Source organism: Gorilla gorilla, chromosome 19, assembly GCF_029281585.2.
Source record: "Gorilla gorilla gorilla isolate KB3781 chromosome 19, NHGRI_mGorGor1-v2.1_pri, whole genome shotgun sequence".
Taxonomy (NCBI): domain Eukaryota; kingdom Metazoa; phylum Chordata; class Mammalia; order Primates; family Hominidae; genus Gorilla; species Gorilla gorilla.
The window spans coordinates 102,386,719-102,403,159 of NC_073243.2; the positions used below are offsets into that span (position 1 = coordinate 102,386,719).

Consider the following 16,441-nt stretch of genomic DNA (forward strand, 5'->3'; position numbering starts at 1 on the left):
TGAAACTCTAGACCTATTGAACACCTCCCCGTTTCCACCTCCCACCAGCCCCTGGCATCCACCATTCTACTCTGTGCTTCTGTGAGTTTGACTACTTTAGATACCTCATATAACTGAAATCATGCAGTATTTGTCCTTCTGTGATGACTTATTTCGTTTAGTAAAATGTCCTTGAAGTTCATCTGTGTTGTAGCATGTTACAGGATTCAGTTCTTTGTAAGGCTGAATAATATTCCATTGTATGGATATACTGTATTTTCTTTATCCACTCACCCATCAATGGACATTTCAGTTGTTTCCACCTCTTGGTTATTGGGAATAATGCTGCAGTGAACATGGGAGTGCAGGTATCTCTTTGAGATCCTGATTTCAGTTCTTTTAGATAAATACTCAGAAGTGGGATTGCTGGATTCCGCTTGGTCATTCTATTTTGAATTTTTTGATGATCTCCATAATGTTTTTCATAGAGGCTGCATCATTTTACATTTTACATTCCCATCAACAATGCTCAAGGGTTTCTATTCTCCACATTCTGACACTTATTTTCTGTTTTTTTAATATATATATAATATATCATAAATTATATATAAATATAATTATATATATTATATATAATATATATAATATATATATAATCTGGTTTTATATATATATATGTGTGTGTGTGTGTGCATATATATATAATGACCATCCTAACAAGTGTGGGGTGCTATCTCATTGTGGTTTTGATTTGCATTGCCTTAATAATTAATGATGTTGAGCATCTTTTCATATACTTATTGGCCATTTGTATGTATTCTTTGGAGGAATATTTATTGCAATCCTTTGCAAATTTTTTAATCAGGTCATTTGTGGATTGTTTTTGTTTTGTTTTTGGCTATTGAATTGAGTTCCTTATATATTTTAGATATTAACCTCTTATCAGATGTATGATTTGCAAATATTTTCTCCCATTCTATAGGTTACCTTCTTTCTCTGTTGACTGTTTCCTTAGGTGTGTGGAAACCTTTTCTAGCTTTTTATTTAATAGAGATATTTCAGTCTATCTTTTGTTTGCCCATTTTTGGTAGGGCCAAAGGTTCACAAAACTATGTCTCAGACATAACTAAAGTAATGGTTCATGCAGGGATCAAAAAGTGGCAACTATGACATGTCCTCACTACTACTGGGGGAATTAGAGTGGAGAGCACTCAATGAATTGGAGAGCATACTCTTTGTAAAGGAGACAGGCAATTCTCTGGCCCAGGCCTTGGGTAGTTGGAGCACATTCTCTTTGTAAAGGAGACAGCCAATCCTCTGGCCCAGGCCTTGGGTGAGTGGAGGGCACTTGATAAGTTGGAGAGCATACTCTTTGTAAACGAGACAGCCCATCCTCTCAGTGAGTTGGAGTGCATGCTCTCATAAAGAAGACAGGCAATCCTTTGGCCCAGGCCTTTGGTAGTTGGAAGGCATGCTCTTTGTAAAGGAGACAGCCAATCCTCTGGCCCAGGCCTTGGGTTGTTGGAGCGCATGCTCTTTGTAAAGGAGACAGCCAATCCTCTGGCCAAGGCCTTGGGAGTTCTGTGGAAATGTGGACCTGGTTGGCAAGATGTTATGATGTCTATTTAACATCTCCCAATTTTGAAACATCAGTTCAAAATATTTCAAAAGACTCCGTGGACCAAAACTCACCTACTGGCAATGCCAGGTCCTCTGCTGTAAGTGGTAGAGACCATTTATGGGTTTTAACCAAGACAGTTTCACAGTAAGTGAATTCATTATCTATCACTGCATTATAAATCACCCCCAAATTTAGTGACTTAAAATAACAAATACTTATTATCTCACATTTTCTATGGGTAAGGAATTAGGGAGCAGATTAGCTGGGTGTTTCTGGCTTCGAGCTTCTCATAAGGTGTTAGTCACAATGTTAGCTGAGGGCTTGACTTGGGTGAGGATTCACCTCCAAGATCACTTGTGCAGCTGTTGGCAGGAGGCATCCATCTTTGCTCTGTGGATCTCTCCAGAGAGTGGCTGAGTATCCTCAAAATGTGGCAGTGGCTGTCCTCAGAGAAGGGATGAGAGAGACCAAGACGGAAGCCACAGTGTCTTTTATCATCTAACCTCAGAAACAAAATCCCACCACTTCTGCCATGTTCTTTTGGCCACACCCAATCAGTGGGAGGGGACTTCATAAGGGTATAAATGCAAGGAGGCAGGAGTCATGGGGGCTTCTTGAAGACTGGCCACCTTACTGAGTACTGGAGTAGCATTGGTATGGAGGGTAGATTGGAGGCAGGGACCTTTTAGGAGGATATTGGTTCAGTAGAATGATGATTTGGGGCATGCAGCAATTAGAAAGGAGAGAAAGAAACTGAACTGGCAATTACTTAAAAATCAGCGAGGCCCTATAATTGAAACAATGACCCACTTCTAGCCAATGAGTGAGTCTGTGGAAGGTATTTCTGGAAAGGGTTTTCTTTTTTTTTTTTCTACTTTAAGTTCTAGGATACATGTGCAGAATGTGCAGATTTGTTATATAGGTATACATGTGCCATGGTGGTTTGCTGCACCTATCAACCCATCATCTGGGTTTTAAGCCCCACATGCATTAGATATTTGTCCTAATGCTCTCCCTCCATGGAAGAAAGAGCTGAAGGATAAAGGCACTCTCACTTCACTGGTTTCTTCCTGAGTTTCTTGCTTTTGAATATAACTGTGTGGGAGCATGGTGCCTGGAGCTGTGGCAGCTATTTTGTGACAGTGAGGTAAGAAATTATTACGCTTGATGTGGCTGAGTTGGGGAACAGACAGAGACTGGGTGTTTGGAGATACTGCTGAGCCACCAATCAACCCTAGAACTTTTTGTTACATAGCAATAAATGTCGAGAGTTTAAGTCAGCACAGGTTGGGCATTCCATGACTTTCTGCTGAAAGCATTTCTGACATACACAGGAGAGAGAAAGGCCTTATCTCCAAACCCCAAGATTTAATGATTGAATGCTGGGTGAGATAAAAACTATGAAAGGAAGAGGGCCTAAACCCAGGTAGCAGTCATGAGGACCGAAAAGAAAAAAAAAAAAAAAAGACCATTTGTTTCTGTTTTGTGATAAAGCTTCCATATAAATAGTGTGTGACAGATGCTGGTGGAGCTTTTAATCAATGTATGCAAAAGTCAGACTGTGTAAAAGGAGAGACCAAAATCCATTGCCTTATGATATGATTATATTAATTTCCTTTTACTCCCTTTATATGTATTTCTTTATATGGTAAATGGCCCTTGAAGAAAATGGTATCTCCGTTTTTGTAGAAGAAAACCATGTAGGAGAGATGAAAATTAAGTAAACAAAATTGAATCTGCTCTGCGGCAGAGCACCTCAAGGTTTCTTATTTGAGAACCAAAAGAAAGTGACAGTCTGTGGCCGAGCAGGGCCTGCCATCCCTAGGATACGCTCCCTCTGATTTAAGCTGAGTAGCCTGAAAACCTCAGAGCATCTGGTGGTCAGTTAATTTCATTTGAAGAATATTCTATGGGCCCTTCTTTTTTTCCTCTTTGGACTTTGAAGTTTGTTTCATTTTCCTCGGCTGCCTTCAAATGCTGATCTATGCGGCCAGGAGCTTGCGCCGTAAAGACAGAATATTCATAGTTGAGTCCTTTCTGTCTCCTCACTTTCATTAAACGCTAGAGATAAAGCTTCACACTGAGACCCGTGAGTCAGCTCATCCAGAAACTCTGGTGAGAAGAAGCTCCAGGCAGAGAGTGGCATGTGTTTGCAGGGAGAGGCTGTGAGCAAAGTGTTGTTCTAGCCAGTGAGTGACACAGGGGCATCCGCAGGGTCTTTGCAGCTCCTGCACAGTAGTTAGCCTCAGTTATTTCGCACCACCTCCCTCCCTGAGTTGTGCCAGGGTTCCATGAGGTTACACAGAACAAAAGCTTGGGGGAGGGCTTGCACCGAGAGCTGCAAAAGTGCCTTTTTGTTTTGTGTTGTTTTGTTTTGTATGAGACAGAGTCTCACTCTGTCGCCCAGGCTGGAGTGCAGTGGTGCGATGTCGGCTCACTGCAACCTCTGCTTCCCGGGTTCAAGCGATTCTCTTGCTTCACCCTACCGAGTAGCTGGGACTACAGGCACATGCCACCATGCCCCGCTAATTTTTGTATTTTCACTAGAGACGGGGTTTCCCCATGTTGGCCAGGCTGGTCTTGAACTCCCAACATCAGCACTTTGCTCTGGCTGTGTGTTTTCTTCAGGTCAAATAGTTCTCTGGTCTTTTAAGATGACTTGGGGATGGAAATGTCTGATGGGCCATTGAGAGTCCTGGATGATGAGGATGGGCGTAGCCTGCCTTTGTTCCCTCCTGAGGGTCTGCCATGTGATCCTGGGGTTGGAGGTGTGCTGGGGAGTTGGGAGTCTGCAGGACTCATGGATCTCTTTGTTCCCATCTTCCTGCCTTCTCATTCTTCTCCCAGCTCCACCACCAGCCTGAGGGAATCCTTCCCGAGCCTTCAGAAAAATCCATCTCCTGTTGAGGTTTTGGATATTTTGTCTCTGCCTAAGATCCTCTCTTGGCTCTGCGGCAGTCACTGCTGTTACAAATAAGAACCTTAAAGAGCTTAGGATTTTTCTGTCCTTCGCTGCATCTCATCTCTATCCTGAGGCAAGAGTAAGCTGAGTAACTAATAAATATCTGTGTGTGCAGGGGACGCTTTGGGATAGAGAGAAATAAAGGGAAGAAAAATATTTTTTTAAAAAACCACATCATTTAATACTTCAAAATACTCCTTTAATATCAGGGCCAGCTTTCTCCAGCCCTGCCCTGTCGGGGGAGTTGAGGCTGAAAATTCTACCACCTGCTTAAGACAGGCCTTGCCATGCCTGCAGCTCCCTCCCCAGCAGCACCCAGGGAGTGGACCAAGCCTTCCTCTCTGCTCTCCGTCAGGTAGCATGGGATGAGTTCTGAGCACTCAAATATCCTCTGAGCTCCATTTTTCTGCCTGCCTTTCTCCCTCCTACCCTCTCATCTACTCAGATACAGCAGGGTTTTCATGTCTGTACAACTCAACTTCTTTGGTTTCTGATGTTTTGTCTCCCTTAATGAGAAAGATGATTTCCCTAAAACCTTTCATCGTTTCCTGGAGCATGGACATTTTGTCTAACTCTCACTAGCCTGGTCCCCACCAGTGCTTTTGAGTTTTGCTCAGAATAGGACAGAGCACCTGGAACCATGAATGACACTGTGGCCTCTGAGAGTCTGGGAATTGCTCGGAAGACCCCGTCTACCCACTGAACAGTTCCTACTTGTGTACATCTTGGCCTGATAGGCCTGGTTTGGTCACAGGTGTTTGGGTTGTGGCTTTGCAGGCCAGGCCAGTTCCCCTGGTTCTGAGTATGGCCGGGGCTCTACTTCCTCCCTTCCCCACTGGCCCAAGATAGCCTCAACACTCCTGAAAAGTGGGGTGAGGACATTTGAATTGTCACCATAAGAAATGGTGCTAGTTTGTAGTAGCAGGTATATAATTATTTGTTGTGGGTTTGAGGAAGTCTCCTAAAATAAAACCCATCTTCTGTCCCTCAGTTCTGATGGAGATCAGAACATTGTATTTATTTATACAAGAACAGATTTTGGAGAATGTGATTTAGGTATGAGGGCCAAAGGGACTTCTAGCTTCTTCCATTTGATCTGTTGGATCCACCTAAGGGGAATTTGGTCTTTGCAGAGGAACTTCACTCACCCAGGTCCCTTCCTCTCACCAAGCCCAGTAAGGTGACCTGCTGGTCTCTGACCTGCTTTAGTTTTAGCAGTAAAAGTCTTTTTTTGGGGGGGGGATGGAGTTTCACTCTTGTCTCCCAGGCTGGAGTGCAATGGCATGATCTTGGCTCACTGCAACCTCTACCTCCCAGGTTCAAGCAATTCTCTCCTGCCTCAGCCTCCCGAGTAGCTGGGATTACCGACATGCACCACCATGCCCGGCTAATTTTTTGTATTTTTAGTAGAGATGGTGTTTCACCATGTTGGCCAGGCTGGTCTTGAGCTCCTGATCTCAGTTGATCTGCCCACCTCAGCCTTCCAAAGTGCTGGGATTACAGGCGTGAACCACCGTGCTTGGCCAGCACTAAAAGCCTTATATCCCAGAAACCCTTCAATCCCAGACACACCAGCAAAGTTGGTGACTCTAAAATCCCCTGGGCTCAGGACTAAATTGACCAAAATGACACTTAGAATTTATACAATCAATCAGAACTGAATTTTAATTTTAGTTTACTTATCTGAAGCAGTGTGACTTCTTTTCATTAAATAGCTTAGTTATTAGGAAAGCAATACATGCATGCTCACAAGATATGACTTAAAGATGACAAAGGAGCATAGTATAAAAATTAAAGATCATCTTCCATTTCTACTCACACCTCCCCTAGAACTTCTAGCCAGGGGTAGCCACTCTGAATAGTTTTCTGGTGTTGGTCTATTAATGGTCCATGCACAGAGAAGCCTCTTTATACACATGCATGCATGTCTTGCAAGCAATTTTCTGAATTGTTGTGGGATTTTTTTTTTGCGGTAATTCTAGTGTGAAGTTTCAGCCCTAAGACCACGTATACATTTATTTCAATTAAAAACAGAATGATTGTATGGTTTTTCTCCCATTGAAGAAGAACAACCAATTAGCCACCAATGAGTGCTTAGCTTGTGCTTAGTTTTCTGCTATTACAAATAATCCTGCAATGAATAAACTTGTAAGCTCATTTGTGCACCTGCATCTGTTGGATAGATTGCTAGAAGTAAACTGGTAACACCACAGGGCATGTGCATTTTGCATTCTGATAGTTACTTCCAAATTTTCCTTCAAGAGGTTTGCACCAACTTACATTCCTATTAAGAATATATGAAAATGTCTGTTTTCCAACTCTCTTATCATCCTTGAGTGTTATTAAAATTCTTAATCTTTAGCAATCTGATAGTAAGAATGAGAAACTAGAGTTTTATTTGCATTCTGTTATAAGTTAGTATGAACCTCAGTTGTATATTAGTTGGCCACTTGTCTACTACTTTTTTGTGTGTGAACTAATTTTTCATGTCATCTGTCCATTATTTTTCCTTATCCTTTTTGAAATCTGTATGTTTCTGCTTCTTAAAAATCTGCAATTTTATGATGACTTCATTTGGTTTCTTCATCATGAACTGCCTTTTATTGTGCTTTGAGGGTATTAACCGTATACATTTAAATACTTAAATCTCACCACAGCTCACGAGCAGCCAGCTTGCAGCTCATGGGAACTATTTCATGTTACTAAATTAGATTTGTAATATCTGATTTTTTTTTCTCAGTGGAGCTGTTGCTGCAGAAAGTAGATAAAGAACATGGGTCAATAAAAAAAGAAGATACTCTGGGAGAGGTGTAAGTTTTTGAGGGAAGAAATGGTAATGCAGAAAATTGAGACGAACATAACATAAAACAAAAATTAAGGTACTCTTAAGCTCATGGGGTCCAACACTTATGATCTGGATTTGAATTTCATCCTAGCTCTGTCTAGTTATAGGGAAATTGCTGCACCTCAGTTTTTGTCCCTGAATTTATTCACCTATCAGAGTGCCAATTAATATTTCCTGTTTAAGTACAACATAGTGCAGTCAAAAATTTTCTAGACTAGGGATCCAGGGCAAATTAATATTTTGTGTGATTTTACTACAAATCAGCTTTATGACTTTGACCACTTCGGAATCAGTTTCTATTACTGCAAAGTTGAATCTGTCACTCCTAAATAAAATCTTGGACTTAGGATATTAGGTGTTCTATGAGTATGCATTTAGTCTAGTAGTTAAAAGAGCGGCTATGCTTTACCTTTGAAGACTATGAATAAAATCTCCTCTGACACCCAGTCCTGCCTCCTCATCCACTCCAACTGACCTAGGACAGTTGTAGGCACAGATGCCATGTAAGCAAGCTTCCAAATCTTCACATGGAGAGTGACAGGAATGCCAAGGTTCCCCAAGACTTTGTTCTTTCATGGTCTGAGGAAGGTCACGTGGTTTCTTGGTGGCCATTTAAGTTCTACTCAAAGGCTGGTCCTCATAGCTTACCAGGGATTGGTCTACCTCATTCCTGTCACTCCTGCTGATCAGGGGTGCTTTGTGTATATGTTGTTGGAGCCCCTGTGCAGGTACAATCCCCCTCTTCTCTCCATGTGGCCCTGTTGCTCCTTCCACCAGTGGGTGCCCTCATGACGCTCTACAGAGTACAGGCTCCCTGGAACAACTCCCCTTCTATCAAATGCCTGCTGGACCTGTCAGATGAGCTTCATTGCCTAAAGCACCCATCAGTATTATAGACTTAGTTATTGTTTTTTATTCAGCCTTCTGTTTGGAGGATGTTGGTTTGAAAAGTTTTCAAATCTATAGCCCCACCTAACAGTATCATACCTGAAAGTGCTCCTAACAGTGACAAGCCATGGCCGTGATGAAATCTTGGTGGCTACACATGAGATGTCTTCACTGCCCAGTGAGGACAGTTCTCCAGCTGTTAGCAGAGGGATTTGCCCTTAATTCTGGTATTATGGGCACTGACCAGAATCTCAATTATCTGTTCATTCTTTCAGGAGGCCAGTAAAGTGTCAGCCCAACCGTGGTCCCTGTGCCTAAAAACAAATTCCTGGAATCTAGCTTTGTTTTTTCTTTAAGGTGTGATGTTAAAGAGGTATTGTTTAACAGGATATTCCTATTAATACTTTTTCTCTTTCTGGCCTCTCCCTTTCATCTGATTGCCTTCCCCTCCTTTCCTGTAACTGCTCATGCTGACTCTCTTACCTCTGTCTTCCTTGTTTTCTTTCTCCCTCCATCTGACACCCCCACCCCCAATGCCCTTACTTTTGCTGGCTCCTCTCTTTCTCTCCACCAGTCCTCTGAAACCTGCCTCTCATCAGCATTCCATCCTTCTATCCTTTTGCCCTTATCTCTTCTGGTTTGACAAGATCATTTTGGGTGCTCTCATTCAGGCCCATTGTTTCAATTAACAATTTGTATCACTTAACTATTTCTATGAAACACGTCAACCTCAAATGTATTTGCTTGAAACAGTAACTATTTAACTCATAGTTTCTGCTTGACAATTTAGGCCAGGCTCAGCCGGGTGGGTTTCTAATCATTTCCAGTCTTTATCTATGACTTTCTTTTTATTTTCAAGGATCTACATAGTTTTTCCCCCTTGGCACCAACGGCAGTTTGGACCAGATATTTCTTTGGTGGAGGGGCTGTCCTGTGCATTTTAGGATGTTTAGCAGCATCTCTGGTCTTTACCTAGATGCCAGTTGCAACCCTCTCCCCCAACCAGTGTGATAATGAAAATGTCTGCAGACATCGCAAATGTCCTGAGGGCGGGTTGCAAAATTTTCCCTGGTTCAGGAGCAGTGACTTAGCACTAGAAGAGTAAGAGTTTGATAAATACATAGTTAATGAATAAATGCCTTGTTTTACACCCACACATGCAAAATTGTTAGAAGTATTTGGCACTTATTGGACAGGTCTTTGATAGATTTTTATTTGGAAGAGTATTCCAAGGTTTAAGGGAAACAAGAAGAATATAGCCTTTAAACTGATTGACTTGGAGAAATGAGAGAACCTAAAACATACAGCTCTAGGAGTGGATTTCATGCTCAGCATCGTCCTAAATGTTTCTGAAGATGGGAAATCTAACTTCTGTTTCGTTATCTACATAAAATGACCTTTTGGGCAGTTTCGCCCCTGTACATCAGATTAATCTCACTCTAACAGAAACTTTATATTAAATGAAGAAATTGTTCATTCTAAAAAAAGGATTCTCTTCACTTTTTGCAAAATTTTGGTTATAAATGGTAACAATATGACTGCAAGAAAGAAGAGGAACTGTAATTTTGGTGTGTAAACTTGATTTGGGAAAAGTTTAGTTATATTATAAAATATATGGAACATGTGAAAAACTGTTATGATAAGAACTGGAGAAAATTGTTCAATATACGAAGGAATAACTTTACAAAAGTATTTGCAGTCAATACACATAGATATGCTTTAAAATTAGTATTTGTCTAATCATCATTGATCATTTCTAGCATTTAGATTTCCTTTAGTTCATGTCAGTCTATTGATGGTGGTTTCTTGCTTCCCAGAGAAACAGGCATTTTTTTCCTTTGTCATTGTACAAGGTTATAAGCACGTGCGATATGTGTAAGATACTGAGGAGGAGTTTTGAAACACCCAATGTCACCCTTTCATATTTCATTCTTCTTGTCAGAAAGGCAGTTTGCTCCCTGCAGTAACTCAAAGTTACTCAACCTAGAGCTAGAAAAGCTGCCATTCATCTTGTTGCCAGATGGGTAAAGAGAAGGAATTTCATTGAAAGGAGGGGTCCGGGAAGAAACAGATGAATATGATTATAAGACTGTGTGTGTGTGTGTGTGTGTGTGTGTGTGTGTGTATGTGTATGTGTGTGTCTGCCATGTTGCTAATAAAATAATAATCTTGTTCAGCATGAATCCCTTGTCTCCCCTTCTCCACACACACACATAAGGAAATATAATTTGTTCCGCCCACTTCTACTTTTGAGAAACTAATTTGCCAGCGGGGTTCACCTGTGTCAGGAGTGTTGAACAACTCCATCATTTTTGTGAGAAATGTTGCTGCAATGCTGATGCTTTCTCTGTGCTATGAACTAAATTGTGTCCCCACACTTCCCTTGCACACAATTGATATGTTGCAGTCCTAACTCCCATAACCTCAGAATGTGACTGTATTTGGAAACAGAGTCTTTAAAGATGTAATTCAGTTAAGAATGAGGTTATTAGGATGGGTCTTAAATCTAGCATGACCGGCATCCTGATAAGAAGAGGAGATGAGGACAGAGACATGCACAGAAAGAAGCCACATGAAGACAGAGAGAAGACGGTCATCTACAGGCCAAGGAGAGAGTCCACAGAGAAAACCGATCCTGCTGACACCTTGATCTTGGGTTTCTAGCCTCCAGAACTGTGATCAAATAAAATGCTGTAATTTAAGCCACTCCATCTGTGGTACTTTGTTATGGGTGTCCTAGCAAGCAAGCACATTATATCCCAACGCTCCTGAGTGATCATGCGATATAGATTTGAGTTCCTGAGAAAGGCCTTCCTAATCTCTCTTTTCTGCTGCTTCCTGGCCAAGTGCATGGGTGGAAAATGGGGTGCATGGGTGGAAAATAGAAAATGGGTGCAAGGATAGTGAAGGGCACCTCCAGGGTAGCATGTATATTTTCCGTAAATCTATGGCTGGTCTGTAATAGAATTCTACATTACCTAAGATCACAATTCGTATTATTTGTTAAATTGGGCCTATAACGAAACTAGGTAAACACATAGATTCTAGTCTGGAAACCTCATTATTTCATCATTGTGACCTTGATGAATGATTCCATTTCAATGTTAGGAACCCTAAGCTGGACACTGAATCAGGGTCATTTTTAAAAAATCAACTTACTCAGAATCCTGATGAAAAGACAGTGGTGGAATGGATGAGGAAATGCCTCATTGTGTTCAGGATTCTATGGATTAGCTTTGTTTGTGTAAGGTATAGTGAAGTTCTGTTTTTCACACATTGGCATAAGGTTAAACACCAGATTTTTTTTTTGAGTTAATAAAGACACTGGAATGCATTACCTGATAAATTATGGGATACTTTTTTTCTGAAGAACTTTGGGAAAAAACAGACTTGCTTCTTTTTTGTCAGGGATGCATAGTTGCGATTCTTCCTTGGGCTGAGAATGCCCCAGGGAGTCCGCTAACTTTATGTGGATTTAAGAAAAAAATGAATCATTACTTCAAAGATGCTACAGGGCTTTAGCTAATAATGTCTTTGTAGAGGGCAAAGTAGTTAAGAATCAGCAGCAGCATACTGCAATTAAAATAATATAGGCTTGTAGAAAGAAGAAAGGCGAGGTGGCTGACGGGCAGTCAGCTTTCAACCCATCAGGTTCCTATCACGACTGTCCAGAGATATGGCAAACATCAGAGACTTCATAAAAGCAGCACTTGGTCCTTCTATGAGTAATTACAGTCCACAGGGACAGTGTGTTTATAGACAGAGTTTAGATGCCAGAAAAAAAAATCACAGAATCCCTGAGACCATGAGTTTTGGTGACAGAATCTGACTTTGGCTTTTGATGTGAATCTCTGTGATTTGGTAGTGGCTCAAGGTCAGTAGGCACAAGTAATAATATAGAAGTGTATCATTTCAACTCATATAAATCATCCTCAGAGGAATAAATCGTCCTTAGAAGTCAGAAAGTGGCATCAGCTACATATTAATGGGAGCATGAAAGCGTCGAAGGGAACTGATTCAATTCGTGAATGCTCAGCTTCATCACTGTGATTTTTGGTGTGCAGAGTTAATTGCATCTCTGATTGAACTTACATGTTCGATTATTTAGCATGTTTACATGAAATAGATATTCTAATCAATGTGTTTAGTCCATAGTTTGCAGGCAACTGTGAGAACGAATTGATGTTCTTGCATCTGGATTCATTCTCTCTGACTTCACAATTTACCTCTATTCTTCTGTATTGTACCATCTGACATTCATCATTTTGAAATTCCTACAGTTGAGTACTAAGGACTCTGTGTGAGCCAGGAACTGTTTTGAGCTTAGTTCTCAAGAAGTGTCTCCTTTATTGTAAAAACAGAAACAGGATGCCACTCCATTTTCAATATATATACTTTATATACTTGATACGCTATATGCTTTATATGCTGTATAAAATATTGGGAAAGATTAATCTAAAACACACACACAGAAAGAGCATGGACAAAATTATTTTCTCTGAAGACATTTACAAGATAATATTCTTTTGTGAAGTTTCTGGTGTTTGGCCGTATCTCATTGCGGTTCAGCCACTTGTCCCTGGCACTCACAGGAATCCAGATTGCACGGCACAAGATGGCATTTCCAGGACACTCTGCCTTTCTAGAGTGTAATACTTAGGAATTTGTTTGTTGTTGTTAAATAGAATTCGTCTGACTTCTCGGGTGTGTTTATGTGTCTGGAGGCTATTTCCCTTCCCCTCTTTTAGATTTTCCTGTAAGAGCACATTTTTGAACTGTGAGTGAAAGTCAGTGGGAAAATTTGTCTCAGCTTTGTTAAAAACAAGACAAAACACGACAACTTTAACAGAAAGATGCTTTCTGTACAACCATTGAAAAATATCGCTCAGGAATTTTGGGATGCCAGCTTTGACATCATGTTGACAACATTTGAGAATGTCACGCGAGTTATTTTATGATACTGCTGTAGTGATCAAACATAAATAATCCACTTGAAAACTATTGATACAAAATACCTAAGCCATTTGTACAATCTCATTCTTTTGGTTTTTGAGTCATATTTTTGAAGTTCCAGGAAAAAATACATTGGGGTTTAGATTAGAATTCCATTAGAACTACATATTCACTGAGGAAAATGGACACATTAAAATATTCAACAGGTTCCAGTCTGAGAACATAGCCTTTTTTTCCTTATTTTTCATAATAAAATGGTTTTTTAAAAAATGAATTTATTCCTTTGTGCTTTATATTACTAATGTTTGTGAAAATATCCCCACCTGTTAAGGTTTTTTTATATTGGTGAGGTAGAGACTGATGTTTTCTTCTTGTGGCTTTATTGAATATTCTTCCTAATGCTCAGAAATTTTTTAAATAATTTTCCTGGATTTAAAATTTTTTTTTTTCTGCAGTTGCTAATAACTTTGATCTTAACCTTCTTAGTGATTTTTTTCTTTATTTCCACATCTTACTGTGTAAACTAGAATTATATAAAATAATAACAATGATTATCTTATTCCTGATTTTAACCAGAATGTCTTTAACATTTTAAAATTAAGCATAATAGCTGCTGGTTTGAGATTTGTAAAATGATATCTATAAAGTATTCTATTTGTTATTGCACTTTTAAAATATAGCAAATAGTTTTGAAATTCTTTGAACATTTTTTGGCAAATAGAAGGATTCTTAGTTTTTTCATATTGGATCTCTAAACGTACAAAAATATATATTTTCTAATACTAAACTAGTCTTGCATTAATAGGATCAATAATTCTTTATGGGGCAGATTATTTTTTCATGAATAGTTGAATTGTGTTCAACATCTGTATTTCCAAGTGAAATTGGACTTGAACTTTAATTTATTCTGTGTTGTATTTGTCACTCTTTGGCCTAATGTGCCTTTACTAGCTTGATAAAATGAACTGGGTAACTTGGTTCTATTTTTTTTAATGCCCTGAATAATTTATCTATTATATGAACTACTTCTTTCTTTGGAGGTTCAAAGAACTCATCCAAAAATGATCTACCTCTAAAGGCTAGATATCAGATGCAGTATTTTGAACATGAACAAAATTTTGTATTTTTGAGGACAATTTCCTTTTTTCTTTTTCCTGATTTTTAAAATTTTTGTTTGTCTTTTTTTGTTTCAAGAGGTTGTCTTTTTTTTAAACAAAAAAAGGTGTCTTTTAGATTTAATTCAAATTAAAAGACTTCCCTTGCAGTTGTGTTATTTCTTTCTCTCCTTCTCTGTCTTCTTTCCTTTCTCCTTCTCCTCCTCCTCCTTCCTGTGCAGTGCCTTTTGTGAATTTCTTCCTTCTTCTTTTTTTTTTTTTTTTTGAGACGGAGTTTCAGTCATGTTGCCCAGGTTGGAGTGCAATGGCGTGATCTAGGCTCACAGCAACCTCCACCTCCCAGGTTCAAGCAATTCTCCTGCCTCAGCCTCCCAAGTAGCTGGGATTACAGGCATGTGCCACCACGGCTGGCTAATTTTGTATTATTAGTAGAGACGGGGTTTCTCCATGTTGGTCAGTCTGGTCTCAAACTCCCAACCTCAGGTGATCCGCCTGCCTAGGCCTCCCAAAGTGCTGGGATTACAGTCATGAGCCACCACACCTGGCCTTGCGAATTTCTTTAGTAGTTTGTTTAGTTCACTTTGTTTCATCTCATCTGTAATGAAAGCATTTAAAGCATGAATTTCCCTCTGATTACATACTTGGCTATATGCTTTAATTTTTTATATTCTATTTTTATTTTTATTTTACTCTATTATTTATTTTATTTTATTTTTTGGGATGGCATCTCACTCTGTCACCCAGGCTAGAGTGCAGTGTCATGATCTCAGCTCACTGCAACCTCTGCCTTCCGGGCTCAAGCGATTCTCCTGCCTCGACCTCCCAAGTAGCTGAGATTACAGGCACGCGCCACCATGCCTGGCTAATTTTTTTTTATTTTTAGTAGAGATAGGGTTTCACCATGTTGATCAGGCTGGTCTTGAACTCCTGACCTCAAATGATCTGCCCCCCTCAGGCTCCCAAAGTGCTGGGATTACAGGCATGAGCTACCGCATCAGATCTCATGTTTAATACATTTATACCTTATAACTATGGTTTTGATTTCATTTTGAGCCAGTGGTCATGTCAAATATTTTATCATTTTTAAGTTTTTTCAAAAATTGTTTAACCTCTTATGTTTAAAGGTAATACTAAATTTTTTTTTTGAATATTGACTCTACCGGGTCATAGGAGAAACTGCAAATGTTTTACTCTCCCTCTGGCTTTGTTATATAATCTGAAACTTTCCAAACAGGTTATTCATTAGGTTATTATTTTCTGTCTTGCCTGTCTTTTCTTCTGCACAGCCAGTAGCACACTTGAATTCATCCACCATATAATTTACTTTATTTCCCACCCTAATGCAGCTCATCACTTTATAAAATGTTTTTATCACACATTAAAAACAAATTTTATGTATCGTCTCTTCACTTCTCCAGAAGCCTTTCCCTCCATGCTTCTCATGGCTTCTGGCTGCCTCTTTTCCTGCCTCTCAGGCTCTATTCAGAGTCAGGCTCCAGTTGCCGTAGTTAATTTCTGACTGAGGCATGTACCCTAGCTGAGGTCTCAAGATGACGTCCCCTAGTACTTCCTCAGCGTTTGGTTGTGGTCTTTTTCCTTCCAGAGGCCATCCTCAGGGGTAGAGTCGTGGAGACCTGGCAATTCTCCAAGTTTGGGTCTCTGGACTCTATGCAGCCATACTCCCACCCCCGGTGCACCCAAGCCGCTTTTTAGATGATCAGAGGAAGGTTTGTCCATCTTCAGATCTTCAAAATGCAGTATCTAGGCCCATCTTGCCTCACCCTTTCTAGTGGATTCTGTAGGGAACATCAAAGGTCGTCCAACCTTTATTTACCTAAATTTATCTCAACCCAGTTCCATCTACCGAGAGTTGGTGCAAACTTCTTCCACAGGCCAAAAATAGAAATGTAACTTGGACTTCATCCAAGATTTTTTTGTTCGTTTCATTATAAATTTTAAAGTTTCCCTGTATCTTCAACATTATTTTATTGAGAAGGGAATTGAGGCTTTCTCAGGACTATAGCAAGATGACAACTAAAACTACAAAAACAGTAATCATGTTATTACTAATTATAGTC

General features: G+C 39.9%; 1 protein-coding gene across 11 annotated transcripts in view; it reads left to right on the forward strand.

Moving 5' to 3' along the window:
- TAS2R1 (taste 2 receptor member 1) overlaps positions 1–16,441 on the forward strand; it is a 286,550-nt gene that overhangs the window by 198,731 nt on the left and 71,378 nt on the right. Inside the window, exon 6 of one of the 11 annotated variants that reach the window (XR_010131810.1) lies at positions 7,303–7,382. The exons of the other annotated variants lie outside the window; for them this stretch is intronic. The gene's annotated coding sequence lies outside the window, so the exon portion shown is untranslated. Of the gene's footprint in view, positions 1–7,302; positions 7,383–16,441 lie in introns of those variants that run through there. 11 annotated transcript variants of the gene reach the window in all.